Source organism: Sphaerodactylus townsendi, linkage group LG04 (genome assembly GCF_021028975.2).
Source record: "Sphaerodactylus townsendi isolate TG3544 linkage group LG04, MPM_Stown_v2.3, whole genome shotgun sequence".
Classification (NCBI taxonomy): Eukaryota; Metazoa; Chordata; class Lepidosauria; order Squamata; family Sphaerodactylidae; genus Sphaerodactylus; species Sphaerodactylus townsendi.
Window position 1 is genome coordinate 4,996,986 of NC_059428.1, and position 12,932 is coordinate 5,009,917.

Consider the following 12,932-nt stretch of genomic DNA (forward strand, 5'->3'; position numbering starts at 1 on the left):
TCTCCTGCGTGTGAGTTATTTGATGCCGTTGAAGAGTGCTACTACAAATGAATCTCTTTCCACACTCTGAGCATTCAAAAGGTCTCTCTTGTGTGTGATTTCTTTGATGCAGTTGAAAATGAACATGCTGATTGAATCTCTTTCCACACTCTGAGCATTCAAAAGGTCTCTCATTTGTGTGAGTTCTTTGATGCTGTTGAAAATGACCATGCTGACTGAATCTCTTTCCACACTCTGAGCATTCAAAAGGTCTCTCATTTGTGTGAGTTCTTTGATGCCGTTGAAGATTGCAACGCTGACTGAATCGCTTTCCACACTGTGTGCACTGAAAAGGTCTCTCCTTTGTGTGAGTTCTTTTGTGCACTAGGAGCTTTGATCTGCAGCTGAAGAACTTTCTGCACCAAAAACATTTATGTGCCGTTATTATATGGTGGTTTGGAAGATGCACATTGCCCTTTCTTATATCAGAGAAGGCCTTTCTATTGTCTATGCAAAGCAATGGATTCTCTCTTAAATGAGTCCCACAATGGTTTTGGGAAAGATCTGATTTTCGTAAGAAGCTCTTGCCACAGTCTGTGTAGCTATGAGGTTTCTCTTTTTTATATGTTCTTTGATGGCTGGATAGTTCTGTTCTGCGAACATTATTCTTTCCAAACACCAAGCACTGATGGATCTTCTTTGCACTGTGCATTTGCACATGGATCTCATATTGGCTTTGATCTGTAAAGGTCATCCCACATTCCAAGCACTTCTGTGCTTCCTCTGCTGTTTGGATTAGTTCCTTGAAATCCTGCCCTTGGCATGAAACTGGTTTATCCCGGTTCTCAGTCATGTGACTTCCTTTCTGCTTATTAGGTCCACCTCGATTCCTGAAGATTCCTTCCAAATCTTTGTTCTGGACTTTACTTAGCACTGTCCCATCACCCTCATTCCACTGCTCATCCCCTGCTAGGATAAAAAGAGAAATCCTATTAGAATCCACACAAGGAAGTCTGATCTTCCCTAGAAGTTCCCTCTACACAAACAAGTTTCACTACATTATTATACACATGAAAAAGTCATTCAAGCCTGCTGTATCAGAAAAGCTTGGCTTACAATCTAAAGATTTATACACCCCCTCACCTGACAAAGGCTCATTCCGCACATGCAGAATAATGCACTTTCAAACTGCTTTCAGTGCTCTTTGAAGCTGTGCGGAATAGCAAAATCCACTTGCAAACAGTTGTGAAAGTGGTTTGAAAATGTATTATTTTGCGTGTGCGGAAGGGGCCTGAGTTTGATGAGATGAAAGGGCTGATTTCTGACTGAAGGTCTTTCTAAAGGAAAGATTTTCATTTTTGTTTTCCCTGGAGCAGATTCTCTGGTTAGCATGAAGACATTCATTTGTTCTTGTTTTGGTTGATCTTATTTCTTGGACTGGAATTTCACAGAAGCATCCTCCGTGGGAGTGAACGGGCTTATCTGCTGTCTTATCTGCATGGCTTCCCTCCTGTCTTGGTGGTCGATCTCTGTCCTCAACCTTTCCTTCAAAAACATAATCCTGGTCTTTTTCCACAGAGAACCCCTGGTTTCCCCCAACCATCTCCTGTCCATGTGCTGCTGGAAGAAAGGAAGAGGTCCTAGTTAGCACATGGGCACGAAGCCAAGACACCTATCAGGCACTGCTCATTAATGGGTGACCATTTTCTTTATCAGATTGTGGGACAGGAGATTAGGCTTGAAAATTGTATCTGATATTAAAGAATATACAGGATTTATATGACCAATATGACCAAAGATTCAAGATGGCTTTATCTCTCTAGGTCAACTGGTAAATGCAGGGAAGATCACATCACTAAAGAATGTGTGGTACAGCGTGGAACAGGGTTAAGAGGTCAGAGGAGAGCTGAAGCTTATGAGATCGTTGAAATTGTATGTAGGTGAAATCTTTTTACACTGGAGATATTGGTACAATATTTTGGTACAACCCTCCCTCAGGAATTTAGGTACCCTATTTCCCCGAATATAAGACATCCCCTGAAAATAAGACGTAGTAGAGGTTTTGCTGAAGTGCGAAATATAAGGCATCCCCCGAAAGTGAGACGTAGCAAAGTTTTTGTTTGGAAGCATGCCTGATGAACAGAACACAGAAAAATAAGATATCCCCCGAAAATAAGACATAGCGCATCTTTGGGAGCAAAAATTAATATAAGACACTGTCTTATTTTCGGGGAAACATGGTAACTGACCATCTTGACATAAGTCAGACACCCTTTTAGCTCACTTCGAAGAGAGGCACCATGCTGTCTTAGTTCAGAGAGGCAGAAGGGTCATTTTGATTTTAACTTACATCATGAAGGCTGGAACTTGGAGAAATATAATCATAGGGGGTACGTATGCATGTAAGGGGATCAGTTTCAATTGTGATGTAAGTATTCTTTGTATCTCTTTTTTTAAAAGGTCTTCGTCTGGCTGTCCGTAACTCTCTTTGCCGGTTTTCACACGGGCTGAAAGCAGCGGCTTCAGCCCGGTAAAACACCATTTTGGCGGGGACCGTTCGCACAGGCGCCACTGCCAAATCGATGCAGTGGTGCTCTGTTCCCGCCCAAATGGTGTTTTCAAAACTCGCTCGGGGAGTGAGTTTTTCTGCAAACGCCGGCTTCCATCTGCTGCCATGTGAACGGCAGCGGGTGGAAGCCAGCGTTTTCCCGGCCCCAAACGCCTCCTTACCTTCTGCTGGCAGCCGTCGCTCTGCCGTCACTCTGAGGAGGGAAGGGGACACGCCCCCTGGTCTCTGGTGCTTCAGCCGTCACTCTGGCCATGGGGGTGTGTCCCCTGGCCTCCTCAGAGCGACAGCAGAGCAACGGCTGCCAGCAGAAGTTAAGGAGCATTTGGGGCTGGGGAGGGGAATACGCGGCTGTGCGGAGCTTGCTCCAACAGCTGCACATCCCATGGGGCTGTTTGTGCAAATGGCCCCAGAGCCTGCATCGGCATGATTAATGCCGATGCAGGCTTTCTTCCTTGGCTGTGCAGAAACAGCCTTCGAGAGACCACCCAGTAAACAGAGAGACTACACCAGTGGTGGCAAACCTATGGCACGGGTGCCAGAGGTGGCACTCAGAGCCCTCTCTGTGGGCACGCACGCCCAGAGTTCATCATGTGGGGTGGTGGTGGAAAATCACATACACACACACCTATCTAGGCTGGCCTGGGCACAATCCTTTACCTGGGAGTAAGCTCGGTTGCTGGCAATGGGGCTTGCTTCTGAGTAAACCCTCCTAGGGTCGTGATTCACCCACTCGAAGCGTTGCACGGTTGCTTCACCAAGCTTACTCCAGAGTAACGCACCACAGAGTCAACTGTTTTTTCTAAACTGAAACCTCAGTATTCAGGTTAAATTACCGTGTTGGCACTTTGCGATAAATAAGTGGGTTTTGGGTAGCAATTTGGGCACTCGGTCTCGAAAAGGTTCGCCATAACTGAGCGGGACTAACTAGAAGTTCAAGTCCGATAGAGGTTCAAGTCTCCTCCCAAGTACGTTCTAATGTATGGCAACTGAGAAATTAGGATGTGTCCTCTTCCAGAGTCACCCAGAGGATTGGGTGATGGCAATAACACTGGACTCAGCTGACATGGACAAACCAGGAAGCTTCAGTCACTCTACCTACACGTGCTGAATCTCGAAAGGCCTCAACGCAGCATATTACTGTTCAACATTTTGATTCATGCCTAATCTCAAAGGCAGAAATGTGTGAGTCTGGCATCTGTTGAACTTCCTTACCCAGAGAAGCCACGCTCCCATAGTTCTCCAGCATGACGTCTTCATAAAGAGCTCTTTGGTCTGGATCTAGCAGTGCCCACTCTGCCTCTGTGAAAGACACGGCCACCTCCTCAAAAGAAACCAGAGACTGAAAGAAAAGGCAGATTCAGGTTTCAGAGGTAATGCAAGGACGAAATGGTGTGCTGGAAGAGGACATTTTGGGAGGGTTAAGGGTGTAAAAGGAGTGGCGGTCAGGGGCTCTTGCCTGGGCCCCTCAGCACCAACTGCAGGAGAAAAGTCCCCTTGAGAAAGGAGACGGGACCCTTGGCTCATCTGCCATACCTGGACTGGACGTGCAGCAGCTGTTTTCACACCTCTACGAACAGCACAGATCACTCCTGCTTCTTCGCTGCCTGCGAGGGAGGGAAAAGGGAAGAAAGAGTATTAGCCTCCACTCCCTATTCTATTGGCTTGTGTGAATCATGCTTCCTGCACCCTGGTTCCCAGGTCTGTGAAACCTTGCCCTCTGTACACTCAGCAAGAACACTCAGCCTTTCTGGCAAGTAGTGGGAGAGACAGAAGAGAAACACAAGGTACCCATGAGACTTGGGGGACTAGAGATGCTGCTGACACTGGGTGGGCACTTGAATCCAGGTTGGTGGAAGAAAAACAGGGAAATTATCTGGAAAGTCACTATCACACCAGGCTAAAAAAACCCCAGACTTGAATAAAGTACATGCAGTAACGGGGGGTCATCTCAATGAGTGTCCATCGCATCTGCTGATCCACTGATGTCACGTCTGGGTTTTTGGCCACAGGCAACATCAGCATGGCATCACACCCACCTCAAGCCCTGCCCACCCCCAGTCTAGCATCCCTCATCCAGGGCTGTTTCCTACAGTGCCTACTCAAATGGCCAATAAGCAAGAGCACAAAACACATTTGCCCACTCTTCTTAGAACACGCAGACTTTGTTGATTCACAAGACCGAAGAACTCGGCTGATATTTGTCTGCTTTTTGTTTTGAGCTACCGTGGGACTCTCCAATGGAAAAAGATGTGAATACTGTAATCAATGTGAGGAGCTGAATACATGCATTTTCTAATCCAGTTTTATGGGAATCCCAACTATTGAACACTGAGCACCACAATTTGGACGAAAAAGCGTTTCATTTTTGTCCTGACCAGAATTCTCTACCCATTGAATTAAGTGGGTGCCCCAATGCCATCGAGTCAGAATGAGTCCTTACCATGTGAGAGGGCATCTTGGGCACATTCCTGGCCCTGGTCCAGCTGCCCTTCCTCCAACGGAGCTCTTTCCAACTCAGCTTCCATCTTCACAGATAGGCCCAACCTCTGAAACAGTAGAAACGGCAACAAGGAGTAGAAGGAGAACAGTTTTAATTTATACCCCGCTTTTCTGGACTTTAAAGAAATGTCCAAGTAGCTTACAAACGTCTTCCCTTCTTCTCCCCACAAAAGAGACCTTGTGAGGTGGGTGGGGCTCAGCCGATTGGGAGAGGACTATGACTAATCAAAGGACACAGAGCAGGCTTCATGTGGAGGAGCAGGCAAACAGACCTGGTTCACCAAACTGGAGGCCACCACTTATTGGTAGGAGTGCAGAATTCAACCCAGTTCTCCAGAGTAGGGTCTACCTCTCCCAACCTCCACACCAAGGAACGGATCTGGCCCGCTCCCAGAAACTGCATCTTCCTTTAAGTAGACCCGGTAGGGTTTTCTTTCAACACTGTTAAACTATCTGGAGGAATAAGAAATTCCCCAGAAGAAGGGGCTGCTGATGCACCTTCTTAAATCGGCCATCCAGAGGATTAGAACTTGGACAAATATCAGGCAGGGAAGCCTTAGGAGAAGGTGAAATACTGTAGCTTGAATTGGACAGACCTAGATAGACAAGCCCTCACCTGTTCTGCCTGCCTCTTCTCCTCTGCCTGACTCAGGAGGAAACCTTCGGCCAGGGCCACCGCTTGGGAACTGGTCTCCGGCCCACATCCTCTCACCCAGCGCTGCATTTCCTGGGGCAGGACGGTCAGGAACTGCTCCAGGATCACCAGGTCCAGGATCTGCTTCTTGGAGTGCCTCTCTGGCTTCAGCCAGCGCTTGCAAAGCCCATGGAGCCGGCTGCAAACCTCTCGGGGCCCCTCAGCATCACGGTAGCAGAACTGCCGGAAGCGTCGGCAAAGTACTTCTGAGTTCAAGGTCTCCTGATCCCAGACCTCTGGAACAGCTCTCTCCCAGAATTCAACACCACTACTAGCTTGGAGGAGACAGGGGTCTTTCCTTGCTCTCTTGCCAACTCCTGCTCCTCCTAGGTCCTGCTCTTCCATCCTCTTCTTCTATTGGGTCGCCTCTGACTGTGAAAAGGTTCCTTTACTCACTTGGGTATGAAGACAGGCTTCTTCCTGTGAGTGTGGGGGTCAGTGGGTGGGAGGCAGATATCAACATGTCAGAAGGAAAACCAAAGAGAATTGTGGCACATGATGGATAAGAAGAAAAGTGTGGTTTGTAATATTTCGTGATACTACATACCAATTTTTTTTTAATATGCCTGTTTGGTCCTTTGGGATATTTAACTTTCTCTGGCTCTTTAAAGATGTGAATTTGGGTCAGGCTGTTCCAGGGGCTTCAGATGGCTACTAAGTTAGGAGATAGCTCCATCCACAGGCACAGGGGTCTCCTGTTAGTTAAGAAGAAGTGCCAAATCTTATTGCTGGCAAAAGCTTTTAGGTGTGTGGTTTGTGCTTTGATGCGAGGGCACAAGAGGATTGCTGGGATGGATGGAAGATGGGAGAGGAGGCCACAAGCTCTGGGGGGTTTCCAGGCCTTACCTTGATATTGGCAACCCTGCATATGGAAAATGTTAGATTAGAGGAGCATCAGCCAAAATCATTAGTGTGATCCGAACACAGGACTCCTGGGACTGAGCCCTTGCGTTTCTCCTGTTGTGCTGCCTGGGGGTCTGTAACTCTCTTGCCTGGCAAAAAGATGCTGCTTCTGCCACTCAAAATTCAGTGTAGGAGGGACAATCTGGCCTTCTGTCATCTCTGCCTCCACCAAGGGAGCTGGGGAGGGATGGGCAGGTGTGGCCTGACCCTCCCAGTAATGCAAGCCCATGTGCCACTTGTCCCTTCCATACATGGTGGGCAGCAGGCTGATGCCAGGGGGCATGGCTTCACAAGCAGGCTCCACCCTCTCTGCCTGTCACAGGGCAGTCACCTCATGTGATGATTGCTGGGAGTTGGCAGCATATTCCAAACACCAATCACACATTGCGTGAAAAAATGTTTCCTTTTATTAGTCCTAATTCTTCCCCCCAGCATTTTCAATGAATGCCCCCTGGTTTTAATATTGTGAGAGAGAAAAATTTCTCTCTGTCCACATTTTCTACCCCATGCATAATTATATAGACTTCAATCATATCCCCCCTCAGCCGTCTCCTCTCCAAACTAAAGAGTCCCAAACGCTGCAGCCTCTCCCTCATGGGAAGGTGCTCCAACCCCTCGATCATCACCGTTACCCCTTCTCTGCACTTTTTCTATCTCCCTCAATATCCTTTTTTGAGATGTAGCTGACCAGAACTGAACCACAGGAGTACTCCAAGTCGCGAGGGGTCGCTGTATTTTATATAAGGGCATGACAATCTTTGCAGTTTTATTATCAACTCCTTTCCTAATTATCCCCAGGATAGAGTTTGCCTTTTTCACAGCTGCCATGCATTGAGTTGACATTCCCATGGAACTATCAACTAAGACGCCCAAATCCCTTTCCTGGTCTGTGACTGATAGCACTTGACCCCTGTAGATCAGCAGTTGGCCCATCAAAATCAATGGAGAAAGGAGAAAAAGGATTTGGGATGTTTTAAACCCACGTATGTAAAGCAAAATGACTCTGCCTGGCTCAAAAGAACAGCAATAAAACCATAAACTTTAATAGAAATTATTAAAAACACTATACCCAGTAACTCAAATATCAACAATGAAAACAATAATGCAATACATGAACAGCACTAAAATAAATATTTTATCTAATGAAAGAACTGAGGGACTTCATGTCTTTCACTTTGTGATTCCACCTTTTGATACTTACATGGATGAAAAAAATAAAATAAAAATAAACTAACTTCAAAGCATGCAGAAAAGCAATGTCTTTTTATAAGACAAAGCATACGGAAAAGCAATGAAGTATATGAAACAATGATGAATATCTGCCAGTTTTGGCCCGGTTTCTGAATTCATCCAGTTTCTGGCGAAGATAGATAGTTTTCTGGCTCTTCTCCACCTTGATGCGTCATCCAATACTTAGCAAACAAAGTTCAAAATTATTCTTTTTTAAACAAAATAAGACACAGGATATATCTTTTACTGCCCCCCTTCCCCTTCCCAATACTTAGTTATTCAGAGTTTGATGTAACACTGGGATGAGGGATCTTAGGCTCTGATATTTGACAAGTTACCATCTTAATGTACTGTGTTTTATTATAATTAATAGCTAATTCATGTTTTAAGCCAATTATAACTTTAGATGTGATGTTTCATTTAAATGTCTGTGAGCTGCCCTGAGCCTGGCATTATCCAGGAAAGGGCTGGGTTTCAAATTGAATAAAATAAAAATAAATAAAACAGCAATGAAGCTTCTGAAACAGTTATCGTACCAGTACACGTGACAGTTTGGACCCGTTTCCTGACTTCTGTCAAACCAGTTCTTTTATGATGAACAGACTTGCAGCTCTGCTCTGCCTTGGTGTGTCGTCTGTTCTGTCTTGTCAGGAGTTTCCTTGAATGTGCAACTTTATCAAAACACCAGAGGCCTTCTGAGGGAACCTACCAGCAGTTCAGGACCTCCAATCATTCTGGGAAGATGGTGCCTACCTAACCAGCTACAGCTGGGGTACCCCAACACCCACCCAATGGACTTAGGGGGACACAAGGGCAGTAAGGGAATCTGCTGCATCCTTGTTGTGTGTTTTTTTGGCGGGGGAGGGGAGGTCTTTAGAAACAGATCCTTAAAAACTCATCTGCAGACCTTATTTGGAGACCAAGGGGAAAAGCCCTCAAAATATCCTGGATTGGGGTGGGGGAGTTAAGGTCAGGGGGTGCCCACTGTCTCCATGCCTCCTCCTCATTTCTCTCCCCACCCTTAAATCATGCTCTGGAGGTTTCCTCCTTGCATGGCTCCTGAACGGTGAGAAACATGCTCAGGCCCCACTGCTGGGATGGTTTGGGGTGGGTGGGGAAAATCCTTTTCTTTCAATTCCTAAACTCTGTTGTACACCTAGGAAGCCCCTCCCCAACTAACACCCTGTTTGGGAGTCCTACAGAGAGGAATTAGACCCAAAAGTTACAGAAATGCTGCAGCTCAGTTGAAGGTGGGGGCAAAAGGGGACTGGGCAAAAGTGGGATCCAGATGAATTTAGACGGATCCTCATGAAATCATATAATTTTTGGAAAAGAAAAGCACATACAAACAGCCCACAGTCTTACATTACATCATAGTCCACAGCACCCAAAAATCCTGAATCCACTGCCTCATGATACCACAGTGGTGAGTAAACATAATTCCAAAACACAGAACCTTATGATTTCTGTTTTCGGTTACCCTAAATTCACCATCAAATCACAGGTTATGTTTACAGCCAAAGCATGCCCTGTAAAAGTCAGGCATGCACCATTTTTGGCACTGCCATGGCACAAAGCATGGTTCCAAAGCATGGATCCTCATGGGTTTTGCACTAGGACACCACAAACGTGCCATAAAACCAAATATTACGCCCATACCCACAGACAGCAGCCAAAAAAAAATCATTACTCTGCTGCTTAGTGGCACCTCCACAATGCAACAACAGAGGTCCAAACAATGGATCTTCACTCTTCTTTCAGTGGATCGTTCCAGATTTACTACCAAATTATGTACCTTGTCCACATATACAGATTAAAGGCTAAAACTGGACTATCTGGCCCATGGCGACAGGGGGAGATTGCAGCCCACAATGTGACAACTATCAATGTTTCCTTGCACAATGGAAAACTCTCAGCTTCCATAGAGCAGCTAGTACCTCACAAGGAAAAGGGCTGTCACCACAGTCTTTTGCTCTGGAATCCAGTCCTGGGAACTCTCCTGAAATGCCGAGACTGAGTGGGGCAGCACACTCTGTTTCTTCCCATCCAGCACCCAGCACTGCCTGAGCCTGGAGAGATCCTACAACTCTGGTGCATGCTACTCCAGGAGGTGGGGGCTGGGAATTTTCACCTACTTGGTACACATGCAGCATGGTAGAAAAGCAACCCACAACGAAGACAGCCAGTAATTCAGCAGGGAGAATGAGAGCGCGGTTGCAAGGGTAGGGGGGCTCTCCCTCATCCATTTCCCAAAAAGCAAAGGACACAGCTGCATTTTTGTATCCCACAGTGTGGATTGCAAGGAGAGGCCAGCTAGTGCCAGGCTGTGAAGCACAGGAGGAGTGGGCTCCCAAAGCTAATCAGGTGGGTACTGCTGTGAGTAGCAGAGTGCTGGACTAGATGGACTCTGGTCTGATCCTGCAGGCTCTTTCTTATGTTCTTATGAGGTGAAGGGGGAATCTCCCCCCAAATCTGCAGCCCCTCCTGACCCTTGACCCATCAGCCCCCTCCCCAGTCTCAAGCAGCTACAAAATCCACTTCTTGCGGGTCTGAAATTTTGGCTGCTCTTCTTTTTTTAGGGGCATCTCTGTTTTGCACCAAGTGGCTCCTGGGGTCCTTCTGGCCCAGGAACGGGTGGATAAGGGGAGGGGGAAGGAAGCTCTTCTCCCAATTCACGGTCCCCCCCCCCTCCACTTCCTTTCTCCAAGCTTTGGGGCCTGCCTAGCAGATCCTGGCCCTACATTTCACCCCATCCTCAAACCCTCAGTGGGAGGATTTTGGCCCCAGAGGTATCATTTCCCTCCCCTAGAGAGCCCCCTTGGAGCTCTTTGCTCAGGGCTCTGCCCTCCCCTCCGCCCCTCCCGGCAATGAAGGGACGTCTCCCTGAAGAGTCAACCCCTCCTTGAATGCCCCAGAGAACAGACAGGGTCTGGGGGTCCCCATGCTCACTCCTCTCCCTGTGCTGGGGGGCACAGACTCCCCCTGCCCACCCAGATGCCTCCTCTGCAGCCAGCCTCTCGCTCTGAGAGCAACTGTCAGGGGGTCTGTCCCTAAGCAACCTCCCTCCCCAATGCAGCCCCCCCTTTCCTCCCCCCCTCCCCACTGCTTTCTCCCTCCCCTGCAAATCTCAATTCCTCGCCAGGCCTCCGCAATGCAGGGAAGGGGCGACATGTGACCCCGCACCACAAGCCTCGTGCAGACAGGAGGAGGGGGGGAAGAGGGGCGCCGGAGGGAGCAGCCCCCTCCCCAAGCTGTGATGTGGGGCGGCTCTCTTGGATCCTGACCTCTGATCCCCCTTCCCCCCTCCCCACATTCCCCTGCAGCCCTGCAATTCCGCCCCCCACCCAGCCCCCCCAACTCCCCCTTGACTCACTCCGGGGAGGGGCTGCCGACGGGGCTGCAGGAGTGGGGGGAAGACCGTTTTGCCGCCTGCAGATTCCAATGAGGAAGGAAGGAAGTGGCCGCCCCGCCCCCTGGAGGTCTCTCTAGGAGTTCGTCTCCTTGGTGCGGATGGGCGGGGGAACACGTCCTCCAAAGCCCTCCCCCTCCCTTTGCAAAAGGTGCTTTGGGGATTGAAGGAGCATCTGAGAGGCAGGGAGGGGGCGGGGCTGGAGGAGGCCGGGAGCATTTGGGGAGGGGGCAGGTCAGCCTTGAGCTACCTCGGATGATTGGAGATTTTGCCCCTCCCTCCCCACACCGGAAGGACAGACTCCCCAGAGGCAGAAAGGGGGTCTCCATGGCCAGCCCCTTCCTCCTTGCGGGTGGGGACTGTCCCCAGGAAGACCCCTGAATCTGCCCCAGGGACCAGGGGGCTGGATCCGACTGCAGGTGGAGGTGGGGGGCAGGCAGGCAAGGCACGGCTATGACAATGGGGGCATCTCCCCCCTCCCCAAAAGCCGGCTGGCCCTCCTCCCTCCTGTCGCCCCCTCCCCCATTTCTTTCTATCTCTGTACCTGGGGGTGCAGAACTGTTTCTGTGTTGTCTTATAGGAGGTTTATATCGTTTGGATTTGATGATTTTATATCAATCCTATTTTATCTTTGTTACTAGCGGGGCCCGGCCACGCGTCGCTGTGGCAATTGTCCTTCTCATCACAGTCCGCAACCCACCCAGATGTCCATGCAGGTCCAATGATCCCCAGCATAGCCTTTTGGGGTGGTCAAATGGAATCCCTCATTCCCTTTTCAATGCACATCGTTATATGGTGCTGTCTTGTTTTTTTAGTATAAGATAACCCTTTCCATTCCACCACGGAACTGTCCAGAGTGCGAATCCCGCTGTCCATGAGGCTGGTTGACACGCACAGTCCTGGCTTGGGGAAGGCAGAACTGGGGCAAGCAGGCTATCCCAGTCCAGGTAGCAGAGGCAGAGTGGTCAAGCGGCCCCGTTCAGATCAGGAGGCCAGCTCCCTGGGTTTCTTAAAGGGCCACGTGCAAAAGAAGCAGAGGCAGTAGTGTTGGTTCGCCCCCACCCCGCAGATTTTCTTAGAAGAAAAAGGCAAACTTCAGCTTGCTTTTATTAAAAGAGAGCTGTGGCGAATATGGGTGAAGAAGTGGGTAAGTGGTGGTTGGATGTGAGGGAGGGCAGAGTGAGGCGTGTGAGGATGAGCTGGATGTGTATTGTGTGGTAGCAAATTGGCAAAGGCACCCTTATTCTCCCCGGCCTTTGACTGAAAAGAAGGTTCCTCCCTTTTGGTAACATTAATTTTTAAACCGGGTTTATGAATTTTAAACAGGTTTTACTGCTATATATTTTATTGGTTTTAGGCAGTATTGGATTTGATGATTTTAATGTGGTAACTCATCCTGACACCTTCAGGTATGCAAAGGGATACAAAAACACACATATGTACTGGTTCTGGTGGGTTTTCCAGGCTGTGTGGCCGTGGTCTGGTGGATCTTGTTCCTAACATTTCGCCTGCATCTCCAAACTGGAGGGCACGCAAGCCAGGAGAGCGGCCTTTCTGACCTCATCAGGTGAGCTGTTCCATCAGATGGGGGTCACAGCGGAGAAGCAGTGTGTGAATGGGCAGTTGCTCTGGTGGCCAGCTCCAGGGTG

The 12,932-nt window shown here is 48.6% G+C and overlaps 1 protein-coding gene and 1 long non-coding RNA gene across 2 annotated transcripts in view; both read right to left on the reverse strand.

The window, feature by feature from the left end:
- LOC125431935 (zinc finger protein 383-like) overlaps positions 1-12,932 on the reverse strand; it is a 190,526-nt gene that overhangs the window by 112,133 nt on the left and 65,461 nt on the right. The gene's annotated exons all lie outside the window — the stretch shown is intronic.
- Positions 3,833-5,693, reverse strand: LOC125431938. Its single transcript, XR_007244365.1, has 4 exons — positions 5,664-5,693; positions 4,989-5,094; positions 4,082-4,152; positions 3,833-3,887 (listed from the first exon to the last, which is right to left on the reverse strand). It is a non-coding gene; the product is annotated as an uncharacterized LOC125431938 (long non-coding RNA).